General features: G+C 43.9%; 1 protein-coding gene across 1 annotated transcript in view; it reads left to right on the forward strand.

Moving 5' to 3' along the window:
* The window catches only part of HDAC9 (histone deacetylase 9), a 511347-nt gene that overhangs the window by 271327 nt on the left and 225499 nt on the right, over positions 1–14521 (forward strand). The window lies entirely within an intron of this gene.

Genomic DNA, 14521 nt, shown 5'->3' on the forward strand with positions numbered 1-14521 from the left:
AACTATATCTTCTGTCATATTTCTTTTCCTTTCCAGAGAGGGGAGCCAGGTGTCTGTCAAAAAGAGAAGTCAGTGTAATTGATGTTTCTTAGAGTTTCCAAACGTTGCTCCATGTCCCACTGGTGGTCTTATAGAACTAGTTAGTCATGTGCTTTTACCCCTCCTCTTTGAATCCAGCTGTTCCTATACTCATAGACAATCTTAATCGTAAAGAAGAGACTGGAAACCATTAAAAATAGATGGACACCATGGTGAGGAGATACTGCAATATCAGTCTTTAGGACTAGTAGTATTAAAATTTCATTCATATAGCTTCTGTAAGAACAGACCACATGGTTAACCAGTAACACTGTGTTATGATGTAGACTCCAGTTACTTAGGAACAAGACCAAGAGAAGTAACTGAGCTGACAAAGGCAATCGGACTGCAGTTGAAGGTACTTAATCATAACTAATGTACTGATCTGACACCTGTTTCCTAGGACCTAGATGGCAGAGCCTGTTATGCCTTGCCAATTTCTGAGCCACCTCTTTCCTGCAAAGATCCTTTTTGCAACCAAAAATGACACTCTAATTCCCAATTATCTTCTTGGATAGGGACTAGTTATCCCTAACAGTGAAAATATTAAGTGCAACTGTTGAGAGCTGTTCATTTTAAGTGTCTGGGAGAAAGTGTCACTTCTGAATGCAGGCTCAGAGGGAGAGGAGTTACTGGGGTGCTAAGGAAAAATGAAATACAATAAAAGAGAATGCTGAAGGAAGTGAAGATTATTTAGGCAGTGAGTTGAAAGGATAAAGGAAAGGATGTGCAAAATGGTCTACATTTAATCAAGATTGTTTTTCGTTCAAGAGGACTCATCTATATCTTAAAAAAAAAAATTGCCATAAGCTTTAAACTTCTAAAAATTTAATTCAGAAGTAATAGCTAGAAATCAATTTCACATTCTCTTGGTTTTTTCCCATTTATCACAAAGCAGAGGGGAGAACCCAATTACACATTCTTCCGGCTGAAAAAAAAATATTTGTAAGTTCTGAGTCTTAATTTTCTTACTTGTTCCACATGATTACATTCTAAGTCCTTTAGAGGGAGCTATGGTAGAAGATTTCCCTGTGTGTCTGCTGTTTTACCTTTGACTGTTGGAAAGAGTTGGGAAGGATACATATGAGGCTTTTGCTGTTCCTATTTCCTTAGTTTAAAACGTTGACTCTTTGCTTGCAGATAATCTTTTGATCCTTCTTTGTCTGGCCCACAAACTTGTAAATCATGTCATTCATGGCCTCATGGTTGCCAACTGTATTAGTGTTTAAAAATAAAGCAAGCCAATATATTTTCTTATGGCAGACATCCTGGAGCCCTCTGTTTTGGATGTTATAGGCATCATGCTACACTAGGGCCAACATGAAAAATTCCTGAGAATAAAGTGATGGAAACAAATTTATATAAAAGATCTCCAGTTAAAAAGGGGGGTTTTGCAAATTAGGAAACATTTTGGGACAGCAGATTTTCAAATAAATGGCCCAGATTCAACCAAAACTTCAGTGACTCATAATCATATCAGTATAACATTTCTCCCACCCACTGGGGTGTTTTGGCTTTCTGAACTCACTAAAAAGAGTATCTGAAAGCCCTTTTTATTTTTGAGATACTGGAAATGTACTTAATGGATTTCCAGAAATGTTTAAAATAAAGTCAGGGTGTTAGCAAGGAGTTCATAGTCCTACTTAGGAAGCCCTTTCCTGCTTGCTTGCTGGTAAAATTAAAATGGCCTAAATGGCTTTAGGTCACTGAAGTGATTGAGGCAGATTCTGAATCACTGGAGTGGAACTCTGCCAGTAAGAACTGTTGTTCGGTAATTTTATTTTTCTTTTGAAGTTGCCATAAAAATCCCCATACAAACCCAACTGGAGTGTGCATGCCTTTATAATTAGAGAGGGTGAAGAACTGGTAGCAACCTCTGCTTTAGGTTGCCTCACACTTTCTATTTAACCCCTTTCCCCCCCCAAAAAAACAAAAACAAAAAAAACCAAACCCCCCCAAAAAAACCTTGCTCTTGCGCCTCTTTTTTTGGAAGCTCTAAGGCTTTCCATGTTGGTAACAGGCCTCGGAAATTTGGCAGGGACAAAGCCCTGGGGCAAGAGGTGTACCTTTTGCTTGTCCCATGACATTCTTTTTAGGATTATCAGAACTATAAATGAGTAAAAATGGTAATTTGCTTTTTGTTGCATGTGATGAGTAGAAATGCCTATTTACATAATATTGAGTATAAATGTTCCAGAGAGTGGAGCCTATAAGCGGCTTTAGCTGTTTGGAATATCTGGAAGCCCCAGAGATCTGTAGTTGGGACAGAGAATGGAGAAGTGATGGAAAATCAGACAGGATTGCTTTACTCTCTTATATGTAGTGCAGGCACATATGGGTTTCTGGGGAGGGTGTTCACTGTGTCCTCCCTTGAAAAATTGCTCCAAAGAGTCAAGGTTTGAAAATAACTTTCTAATGGCCCCACTTTAAAAACTTGCAGAAGTATCTGGCTGAAATTGGCTTGGCACAATCAAAGTTTTAAAACTAGATAATCCAGCGAGTCCTAAGTGGGGGAACACTGAAATGTATAAAGACATTTTGTAATAGAGAAAAAGTGACATGCCATGTATATTACAAAAGGTTTTCTTAATCATAAAAAAAAAAAAGATTATCTATGATAATCTGTAGTTTGACTGTAACTAAGCACTTTTTTCAGTCTGGTCAACTTTACTTGCAGGCTTTGTCTTCTGGGGAATTATTAAATACCTGGACAAAGTCTTTTTCCTGAAATGCCATGCTGCTCTGTATGATACCCTGATGCTATGCTTTGCTACAAAAGAGGGAGATAGTGTGTGATGTTTTAGTTAAAGTAGCAGCAGCATGTAATAGGCTGCTAGTGGATGGACTGATTTTTGAATAGAACAATTTAGGGAAACAAAACCGCTGTGTCCAAGACAGACTTTTTGGTTGAGATGAAGTATTCTCCAAGACAGACCACCACTGTCTTATTTAAACTTTAAAATACAAATCATACAATTCTCAGTCTCACAACCTGTTTGTTCACTTGCATTAAGCTTCTACAGAAATTTGGATTCAGAGGGAGAAAGGATAGTTTTGTACTCAGGATATTGGCTGAGATTGGGAGATCTGTTCTGTACCTGATTCTGTCAGTTACTCTTTTGCATTTCACTTCTCGACATAAAAAATAGAGATGATTTACTCCCTGTCTCACCCTCTTTTTCACATCATAGCTTGAAAGCTGTTGTGGGCAGAGATTCGGACTTACTATGCACACAAAATCTCAGCTGGGCCGTGATGTAATGCAGACTAACTCACAAATCTACCAACAGTGAATTTTTACAACCACAATCCCATATACAGTATAAGGTCCTCTAAAAAGATTGTTCACCCTATTGTGAAAGAAAGGTCCTGTCTATGGTAGTACAGCTGACTCAGGCGTTTAATATAAAATTACTGTACTCAGAGGCAATTCTGCTGCAAGTTCATTGGTTTCTGATCACTGGATTCATTGGACATTTTGTAAGTTTTGTAGCAGCTTCGTATTATTTGAAAGCAAAGGTTTAAAATGAAATATGTCAATGTAATAATCCTTTTAATGGGCAGATTTTTATCTACTGTATAACTTTGGTTTTCAGTCTGTCACAGCTTTTTGTATTGACAAGTTTCATAAGCTGTAACGCATAACTATATCATAAATATCGTCATTGGGAAGCTGGAGGTTTTGGTACTGTTGATATAATGAGCAGAAGTGAAATGAGTACTGATGTTGATGTCAGTACTGTTGGGTTTTATGGCTATCATTCTTTGAAAAGAGCGAGACAGCTCACCTTTGAGACTTACTGCTGCTGTCTTTGGATTGAGGCACAAACACACCATTTCAGTTAGCCTTTAAAATATAAAATGTGTTATCTTTGTAACCAACACAGCCAGAAACAGGTCAAATTACAAAGATTTTGCAGTATTTCCAAGAGAATCATAGAACCAGCAGGATCTGTCCATGATGTTTAAGCTTAGAATCAAAACTCAGTATGGATTGGTTTAACAGGTAAAGACCTCAACCTCTCAATAGTGCTACATTTAAACACATCTGAAAACTGAATAAAAGTTAATATGACTGATTTACCCCTTCCTGTGATGAAACTCACTGGAGGGTGCAGAGGAAGAATTGCCTGACCTTTGATCCTGATCACTGTTTAAGGGATGAGGAGGATATGCCTCTCCTCAATGGGCTGTGACCCATTGATCACAGCCTGGGTCAAGGGCAGGGGAGGAGATGGGTCAGATTTACCTGTGCTCAGACCTTGTTTCCTGAGCTGATACTTCATTGACTGCTCTACCAGTTCTAATGGGGCCATACTACCTTGGCTTCTGTATGTTTTGAATCCCTCCCCGCCACACATACTTTTTAAAGCCCATTGGGATCAATTTCTCTTCCCCTTAAAGTGGAATCCCTGGAGTAGAGGGTTATGTTCTTTCCTCTTTGATTGCTTAGGCCCCTTGGCCCTGCTACTAACTTCCTCTCCTTTGTAAGATCCCTAGATCTCCTAAGCAGCCCTCTGTACAAACTACTGCTGCTGAAGTGGTAGAGTCCCCTTTTCTACTGAGAAGCCTGAAATCTTTGCACAAAGGATCAAAAGAGAAGGGACTAATGGAGCAAAGTGCACTGGAATACAATTTTTCCTTAAAACAGGAGCATAGTACATAAAGTAGTACACAAGCAAGATGTTGGAATGGGGCTAATGTCTTAAGCAGGGATTGCTAAGGGGATGGGCATAGAGTTCTGCTCTCACCCCCCTGTCTTTCTTTCACAATGTTATGTGCCTATGCACATGCACCCATTCTTATCTCAGTTTAACTCTATTTGCCATGGCACTGCATTAAGCATTTGATACATGGGAAAAATGAGGCAGAGAGGAGAACCAAGTGTTGATGGCAAAGCTCTGATCAGAATTTTGGATTTTCTGACTCCCATCCCAATATGTTGCTCCAAACCATGCTTTTTCCCTAGGATGCTCATTTTTTTTGTTGATGCTGCCTAACAAGTCGTAAAATGTGAAGAAAGCCACTAAGGGAGAAGAGTTTCAGTTGGGATTTGATCAGGCCCTTCCTTGTTGGGGCCTAATCAAAACCATGATTGGCAGGAGCTGAATTTATCCCTCGGGCAAAGTGAAATTTTCTGTTACATTTTCAGTAGCTTTAAAGCTGTTGTCACTGTGCTTCAGCAGAAACTATTTATCCAACAATATAGGCATGGTTTACATAGGCTAGAAATAGGCGTCTCCAAATGAAGTGGATGAGTTGTGGCAGGATGTGACCTGAAACGGCTGATCCAGTTCAGTGGACAAAATGTACATTAGCCATTGTCCCATCAATTGATTTTGTGGGACAGTGGGTGATTATGTTCCTGCTTCCGGGGACATGCTCTCAGTAATCTTCAGGAGATCCTGGGGGCACATCCCTGAAAGTGGGGAAAGCCAGGACACTTCAGTGTGGTCCTGGGGCTGGGGCCTCCAATCAGCTGACTGCACTGGAGTGTCTCAGCTTCCTCTGCTTCCAGAGATGAACCCCCTAGCAATCTGTACCAAGTCTCTGGAAGCAGGGAATGCCATTTTTCCCCACTTCCAGAGGTGAACCCCCAGAAGCACAAAGGCAGCAAAAGGTGGTTTGTTTCCACCCACAGATTACCACTGCAGCTTGTGGCAAATTGCTGTGACTGGTGCCAGTAGGCTTCGAGCCTGAACAAAATTGCAGCTTCTACCTTCCACCTAGAAGTTTGTGTTGTAGATCATTTTTCTGAGAGCACACCTTGCATCATCTCCCAGAACACTCATTTTCAGAGTCCTCTTTTTAGGCCTGCCATTTCACAGCTGATACAGTGGTGCTATTGAAAGAGACTCCTGATGGTACCCTGTGCCCTAGGGTAAGATCTTCAGAGTATAGAATAACACCGCTTGTTCTCACTGGCATCTGGCAATAGGTTCTCCCTACCCTTCCCTCATTGGGTAAGGTTTAATTAACATACCCTCTGATTCCCATCCCCAGGTGCTCTCTGGAGTCCCAAGGTGGGAGCTGTCCTGTTCCTTCCCTGAGCACAGTGGCCCAGGCTCCTACGCATATACGTCAGTCCATCTTCCTGATGGATAAAACTCAAAGATGGATGTTGAGTAAAGCAGGGATGTAAAAGTCATCTGGCCCTGTGGACCAGATGAGTGGCACAAAGCTGGATCAGGCCCACTGATTCCCACATTCACCCCATCCTCCCCCCTCTCCCAACAAACCAGATCCAACAGAAGCAGCACCTGCTTGGGCTGGTCTGAGATACTCAAGTGGACAGTGCAACTCAGGATCTGGAAACCCAGACCCAGCTCAAGCTCGGGACTGCATGTGGGGTGGTCTGGTGGAGCAGAAGAGACAGTACTAGGGCTTGGGCTATAGGTTTCTGTGGATCCAGCCCACGGGCTATGTTTGACATCCCTGGTATAGCATATATTTATTTTTTTTATGAATTGTGGAATTTGCAATCTTGCTCCCTTGAGTATCTATCTCCATTCAAGGATGGGGGGTATTCACATAAATAAGGATTTTATACAGTTGTGGTGATAAACATTTGGAGAACATCATATTACAGATGCTTTATTGGGAAATAATGTATTTGTTTTAGCTTTGATACAAGGTTTGAAAGCAGAAGTCAGGGGCCTCAAACTTGGAACAAAAAATTGGTGAATGTCAAAATGGAGATACTGGGGAATTAGAAAGAATGTCGGATAGTTTAGAGACCTGCAACAACAAAGTATTTTCACTGAACAAGTGGAGTGACCTCTGAACCCTATCCTAATATTAAAGGAGAACAGGAAGTTGAACTTGTTTGTATATACAGCTGCTTTTAAAATTTATAACTACCCTTTCCTACAAGGTAATATGAAGGTAGAGAGCAGTACAGGAACTTCTAGGGCTTTAATTTCAGAGTTCGTGAAGTGAACAAAGCACAATGTTTGGTGCTGCTACTTTTTTTAATTCACTCTTCAGTAATGTAGGAAAATAGGGCTTCTTTCTATTTCAGATTTTACATATGATGATCCCAAGAAAACCTAAGCAAGTAATTTATCATTTGGCCTTTTTAGTAAGATAAGATTATTTCAGGTTTGCTGTATTTTTCACCAGGATCAAGGCAAATATCTGACCAAACCCAGCCCAGATTCTCAGCAGACTGCCCAGGGGCCAGAACATGAAATCTCAGAGTTCAGGGAGGGCTCATAGAGTCCTTGGTGGTCTGCCCCTGAGTCATAGACTTCAGGATAATGCTGGGAGTTTGAAAACCCTAGGAGCCCTGATTCTTAGTGGAATTGAGCTTCTGGTTTCACAGCAGGGAACCTGGAAGCCTCAAAGAACACATCTGGAGCCAGGAGTGTTGTAGTTTCCAGACTCCGTGCTGTGAAGCCCAGACTTGAAGCCTGGGATGGACTCCCAGAGTCTGTGGCTCTGGGGCTGTCCTCATGGCAGGTCTGTCTGGGAATTACAGGTCCTGGAAGCCCTCCAGCTGCCCAGTGAAAGTTGACAAAAATGTTAGTATTTCATGCAGTTTTGCATGAAACTGATGAGAATGCTAGGCTCACCAAGCAGCTGCAATACACAGGAAGATATTTCATGTTGAAAACATCATGTTTGTGTTTCTGAAAGCAAAATTTTTGGAATTTGTTTCTTGGGAAATTAAAAAAAAAGGTTCAGTTGAGATTACTGTGTAGGAAGAAACTGAGACTTACAATGATAAGATAAAATATCTACTTAAGACAAGAGAATTTAAGCTGGTTTGAATTGGTTGTTTTTCTTAAGTCTTTGGTGGGGGATCACTTTGCCTTCTAGTTTTTGGAGGGCAGCCACAACCTCAGTTAAACAACCAGATGTACTTCAGATACATAAGGAGCTGCCCACCTGCCATACACAACAGCACAGAGCAGTACACAGATGTCCTCTCTGATATCACTTGTCAGGGAGTGAGCCAAGATGGCTTTGGCAGACCCTTCTGCCCTATGGAAGATAGCCAAACCAAACACCAGAACTAATATCAGATGACCAGCCTCTGCCAACCTATCTTAAAATGCCAACCATCACTCAATCTTTTTTCCTAGCCGTAATAACCAGAAGCTACTTTTTGACATCTCTATTGATGTGAAAGAACATCTTACTTTGAAATCAGTTAGTTCAAATCTAGTGAGACTCTGGGCACGTCTACATGAGAGGCTAACTACACAGTATTCATATAATACTATGCAGTAGTGCCTCACAGCACCGATTAGTGTTAATACGCTACTGCTCAGGATTAGGCTCCTGTGCAGTAGTGTCACTAAAAAAGGCATCCGCTGCCACTACTACACAGGAACTCCAGTTACTGCACATTTATTTAGTATTTGATTATACAAGCACTAAATAAACATCCAATAACCACTGTGCAGTGACATTTTGTGTAGATGTGCCCTCTGTGTAGTAAGATGCTACTCAACATGAGTTAGGATGTTTAAATCTGGTACAAACATTTTTTAGTGTAGAAACTTTTATTTTTTGTTTTTTAAGACTTCTTTCGGTTTTAACAACAGATTTTGCAAATCGTGTTTTTCTTATAACAGTTTTGTAATGAAATGTTTTCTCCCCACTGCTAATTACTTAGTTCGGGTCAGTAACTTATGCTGTGGAACCAGTATTTTTTCTATTTTTGACACTAACATTACAAAGCAATATCATTTTCTCTCACAATAATATTTCCATTTTGCTGCTTTCCAGTGACAAGTTCCTTCATGGGAAGTTTCCCTGTCCTTACTCTTCTGATCATATTGTGCTGATTTCTTTAGGGCATTGTTAATAAGCTGGGCAATGCTGAAAGATTTGACAACTGATTTGGACAGCAGCAATTTCTAATATGAGTCAATGTGGAATTTTAAAATATATTAATGCTGTGAATTTACAGTGGAAATGCAGCCAGAACACAAAAGCATAGATAACATTGCGACAAAGCAGTATATGTTTTATTTTTACTTCATTCACTTTTCACTCAAACTCAGATTATCCCTTGAATAGTAGAAGACAATCTGTTAATTGAAACCTAGAGTATTTTTTTTCTTTCTTAAGGCCTAATTTAGACTAGATTTCAAAAACTAAATAAACAGCAGTCTGCCTGCCCATTAAAAATGTGTCAGGTTTCTGTGTGTTTTAAATCTTTAAATAATCTCTGCTTAGCTTTTCACAAGGGGCCTTAAAATCTTTAAGGAGAGCATACACTTAAAATCACATTTTGCCTGTGAATGAAAAGTATGTTTTTGTAAGTGTTAGAGAGGAGTTAGAAGGACCTACATATTGTGACTGCAGTTCAAAGTTAAATATTCAGATTGTATAGTCTTCCATGGTCACAATATGTAGAGTGCACATGCGAGTGTGCTGATAATTCATACTGAACGCTAAAGCCCTAATCTTCAACAGCTATTCAGGTTGAAAGGCATTTAGGTGACACAGCATAGAGAAGGGAAGAAGAGGAGATGGGAAACATAGAGTCACTCTGTCAGGGTGCGCAAGCTAGGGCAGCCAATGGAAAAATGTAGAAAGGGCACAAAGCTGTTCTTTGCGCAAGACATTTCAAGTTCTGCCCTAGCAAAAATGTTGTAGAACTGCTGCTAAACATATTGAGAGTGAAGCCTTTTCTATCTTAGTGTTTTTGCTACCTCTGTGTGCCCTTAGTGTACACATGAGTTAAGGATACAGTGCCAGGTACATAAATGTTTTCAAATTGGAGTGAGCCCTACCAGTCTAGTACACGTTGTATCTATGCTAAAGGGTTACCTTAGTGCAGGAAGCTAAAACCCCTGGGTACACAAGGCTTATGTAACGTGTATATTATGTTGCATCATCTATTAAAGCTTCTCATTTGGAACACTCTGCTGTTTAGGTTATAGCAATCATAATATCCCACAGAAGCATAATAGGGACATATTTGTGGCTAAAATCGGAAAATAGGAAAGGTGACCTCACGAAGACATCATTCCTCCAAAAGTCTAGTTTTATAAATTGTCACCACTAGAGTGTGTGTGTGTGTGTGTGTGTGTGTGTGTGTGTGTGTGTGTGTCTTTGCATATGAAAAAGCCCCTACATTGTCACAAACAAATTCTTATAAGAATTGCATATAATCGATGATGGGAAAACCAACTTTTCTATACATTTAGTGTGCAAAAGGAATGGATATGCTACATTTCTAGGCTTTAAAGTAGTATGAGATCATAGAAATTAATTGTCAGTCATTGAGTCAGTGGCTTGTAACACATGGATTATTTTATTTGTCTATATTGCAGGGCAGTGGGGGACTATGTATTTGCATCAGTATAATTGATAATTTAAGTATATGTATACTTTACTATTAATTTTCTGGCAGAATTACTGGGGAAGGGAAAGAAAGGTAAGGTTTGATAGAATTTTATTATAGCCAGGGTTAGTAGCACATCCTGTAATTAAGATTTTCTGACACTTTCCATTGTAAAGCCCTGTTTTCAGTTGCTCATAACCAGGGTTCCTGGTTTTCTCTGTTTAAAAATTGCAAATTCTCTGATGTAACCCCCCCCTCAAAATCCATGATTAAAATGAAACACCACTATATATGTGTATGTATATATTTGAACAACAAGGCATGGCAGGAAAGAAAGGCAGGCAGCATGCCTGGAGGCAGGTGGGAGACTAGCACTGTGACTAGTCAGGGAGTTCTCACTTTGCCACACACACACACACACACACACACACACACACACACACACACACGCCCGTGTGTGTGAAACTAGGAAGTCCCTGACTAGCCACAGTGCTAGTCTCGCACCTGCCTCTGGGCATGCTGCCCACCTTTCTCTTCTGCCATGCCTTGTTAAAAAATTAAGGTTTTAATTAGGGAGGCTGCCCTTCGTACACCCTGTTTTCCTGGGCCTATTTATGCAGCTCCAGCCACCCCTGTGCTGCACCCCAAGCCTTGCAGATGTTCCTAACAGCTGAGCTTTGCTCCAGCCAGAAGCCGGGCTCAACTTATCCTAGCCTCTCGCTTTCCGCCTTATTACGGGCCACAGTCATGCTGCCTCCCTCTCACTGAAGTCTCTTTCTTACTGCTCCTTTGCGGGGCCTCTCTCATACCACCCTTCCTTTTCCCGGGGCCACACTCACCCTGCTCTTGCCCAGAGGGTCCTGGGGCTTGTTTCCCTGCACTCCCTGGCCAGCAAGCGCATGGCCACTTGGGCTTTTGCCATGACCCTCATCTGAGTGAGCGCTGGGCAGTTAGCAGAATCCTGGAGTGACTCTGCCTCTAGTCCCTCACCGGGTTGCTCGCCCAGCTGCTCTGAATTAAGGGCTCCTGACTCACCTCGTTCACTCGCAGCACTTCCTCAGCCGCCCCACCCAGTCGGCCTCTGGTCCACCTGTGGCCTCAGGTGCCCTAAGGCTTACCTGGACCTAATTCAGCCCCCCATGCTAGCAGGGCCTACCCTCAAGCCCCCTGCTCACCAAGGCTCCTTTTGTGCCCCTTCCTCACAGTGCCTTATCTCAGGCCCCCTGTTCACAGGGCCTTATTACTCACCCCTCTCGGTATCCACATGTTGTAACCATATCCCAGCCCCTAACTCTGGCCTCTCTCATTGGGCTCTGTGCCCCTCACTCATACTGGGCTTCTTGCCTTACACACACACAGTCAGGGCTCCCAGCCTCTGAGGTCCTTGCCTCTTCACTAGCTCCGTGAACCTTGTTAGGCTCTCCAGGCCTCTCAGCTGCTACTCTGGTGCAGGCCGTTAGGTGCCCCACTGTATCCTGCTCTACACCTCTGTCTCCACTAAGGCACATACTCCGGCCCCGCTACGCTGGGGCCTGGGGTCAAACCCACACCCCACATGCTCAGGTGGCCACAGCCGTGCCTGCCCCCACTCTCTAGGGTCTTGCACTCCACATAGGCTCAGGTGGCCACAGCCGTATCTGGGCTCAAACTACCTCTGATGTTAATTGACCCACCTGAAGCTGGGGGCTGGGGTTTAGGCACCCCTACTTGCTTTCCACCGGGGCGGTAACTGGCCTGGCATTTCTGGGGGTGCTGTTCTGCCACAAATAGCCCCACCAGGCCATCCATCCCCGACAGGGTACAGTTTTAGGTCATGCCCAGGACCAAGAGCCTCCTAACCATCCCCATCAGCTCTTGCCCTTACCTCCTGGTGTTACCGGAGCAGCAGCTCCACTAGGAGATATTGTTTCCTGGGTGCCAGGCAGCAGACTGTTGCCTCCAGCTCTGCTGGCCTGAGTCTTAAAATGGTTGCTCATCAGAGCTGGGGGGAACCTGCCAGTAGCCTCTTCAGGCTCTTAAAGTAGCAGAGACCAGAAGTGCTCTGCCACGCACCTTCCTCCCTTAGCATAGTTCCTGGGGAAGGTTCCCCCTGCTGCTCCGCCGAAGCAGGCTCCCCTCAGAGATTGTGAAAGCCCTTGAGTGGCGAGCACCCCCACCCAATGTTCTCCACCACAATATTTACGTGTGTGTGTGGGGGGGGGGGGTATTAATTGAACACAATGTTTTATTGATATATTTACAGTTTTAAAGCTATTTGGAAACCTACCAGTGCCTCAATCAGTACAATAAAATAAATTCTAAGTACATATACATTTTGGTATTTGATTTTGGGGGTTTTTTTCATGGAAAAACCAGAGCTACCCTTGCCCCCTTTGCTTACCAGGACACGGGTCTAGGCCCCTCACTCCCAAGCCACAGCCCTCAACCTCAGCTGGTGCCCCTCTCCCCAGCCACAGCCCCCCTCGCCCCCTCCCAAGCTCTGCCAAAGGGGGCCTCCAGCTGCCAGGGCTCCAGAACTGGCAACAGCAGCCCCCTCCGGCTGTAGCAGTGCCCGAGCCCTGGCTGCTGCATATGGGAGGAGGTGGCGGCTGTGGGAAAGCAGAGCGTGGGGCCCGGCTACCCCCTCCCCTGCGGCAGCATGGCCGGAATGGAGTCTGTGGTGGAGGGCAGGTGCAGGATGGTGGTTGCATGTTCAGGCTCCCAGCTCTGTTGCCCCCCTCCCCGGGGCTTCCACAACCCAGCAGGCAGGACCAGGTATGGCAGGGAAGGTTGGGGCTGCATGGGGAAATGCATTGCCACTTCTGGGAGCTCTGGGCTACCCTGGCAACGCAAGCGTTGCCTGCCCAGCAGCAGCAAGGGGCACAACTACAGGGCAGAGGCACCTTGCCAGGGCAGCATGGGGAATGCAGCGGCAAGGAGCTTCCATGCCCTACTCTCCCCTACCATGCCGGGTCCCACCCACTGAGATGTGGAGGGCAGCAGGGTAGGGATCCTGAGCCTGCAGAGGGCAACCTACCTCCACCCTGTACACAGATCTGGGGGGCATGTGCCCCCTTGGAAGTACATGCAATAGTGGTGAGCCAGACCCTCTGCTGCCTCCCAGACAAGCTGCCCATGGCCCCGTCCCAGTCCCTGCTGCGACCCTGTGGCTGTGCATTCTGGTTCCAGGCCCCAAGTCTCACGCACTGTCCCAGCTGGGCAGCAGCTTCAGCCTCAGTCCTGCCCAACTCCCTCTTTGTCTATGGGGGCCTCAATTTTCTCTCCTCACCTCGCCAGCCTTACCTGTGGAGAGCTGCTCTCTAGGCTGCCTGGCGGCCATGTGTATGTGTAAGCACACATGCACATGGCACCCCCTGCCTGATTGCCCTTCTTCTGCTACCCCCAGCCCCTTACAGGCTGGAAGTCTACCAGCCTGCAGAGAGTTCTTTGCAAAAATGGAAAATCTGGTTGTTTCTCTGTTAAAATGAAAAGTCCTCAATTTTCTCGGTTAAAAGTGAAAATCCATTTTTTTCTCCATTTTTCTACGGGAAATAGAAAACCTGTATCCCTGCTCATAACTTCCAAACTCAAGCTGTTTTTGGGAAGAAACTTTCCAGGTACATCCTCTGCAGAAACTTTTCAACCAAAATGGTTTAGCGTTTGACTGGAATAAGACGAGAGAAAAATGTTTTGCCTACATTGAAAAATTCTGGACGTCTTTTCTTTGAAAAGCTCAAATGTTTGCATGCTTTGTAATAAAGACTTGAAATTTGGCAGATTCAGATGCCTTTGTGTCACAGGGTCATGCCCTTTACCATCTCCAAGAAAATTTGCCTGAATATGGCCAAATGATGTCTTTAAAAATTGTTGTTCGCAAATGCTCAGTAGAGAACTCCTTGGAAGATTTTAAGTTATTCCCTAAAGGCGCCTTTCCGGCTGAACATACATCTGCCTGATTTGAATGGAGTAACCATAACCTGGGTTTGGGGAGCTAAGGAAGCAGATTGGGACAAGGTGCCAGGAAATGAGTGAGGTGGGCTCAAAACTGAGAATGAGCCTCAGGCAGGGGAAAAGAAACTTGGGCCTGGGAACTAGGTTACTGGAGATACTGACCTGACTGACAAAGGAGACTGGAATTGGGAGTAGGGGTAAGTGAGACCT

The sequence above is a fragment of the Alligator sinensis genome, unplaced genomic scaffold (assembly GCF_000455745.1).
Source record: "Alligator sinensis unplaced genomic scaffold, ASM45574v1 scaffold123_2, whole genome shotgun sequence".
In the NCBI taxonomy this organism is placed as follows: domain Eukaryota; kingdom Metazoa; phylum Chordata; order Crocodylia; family Alligatoridae; genus Alligator; species Alligator sinensis.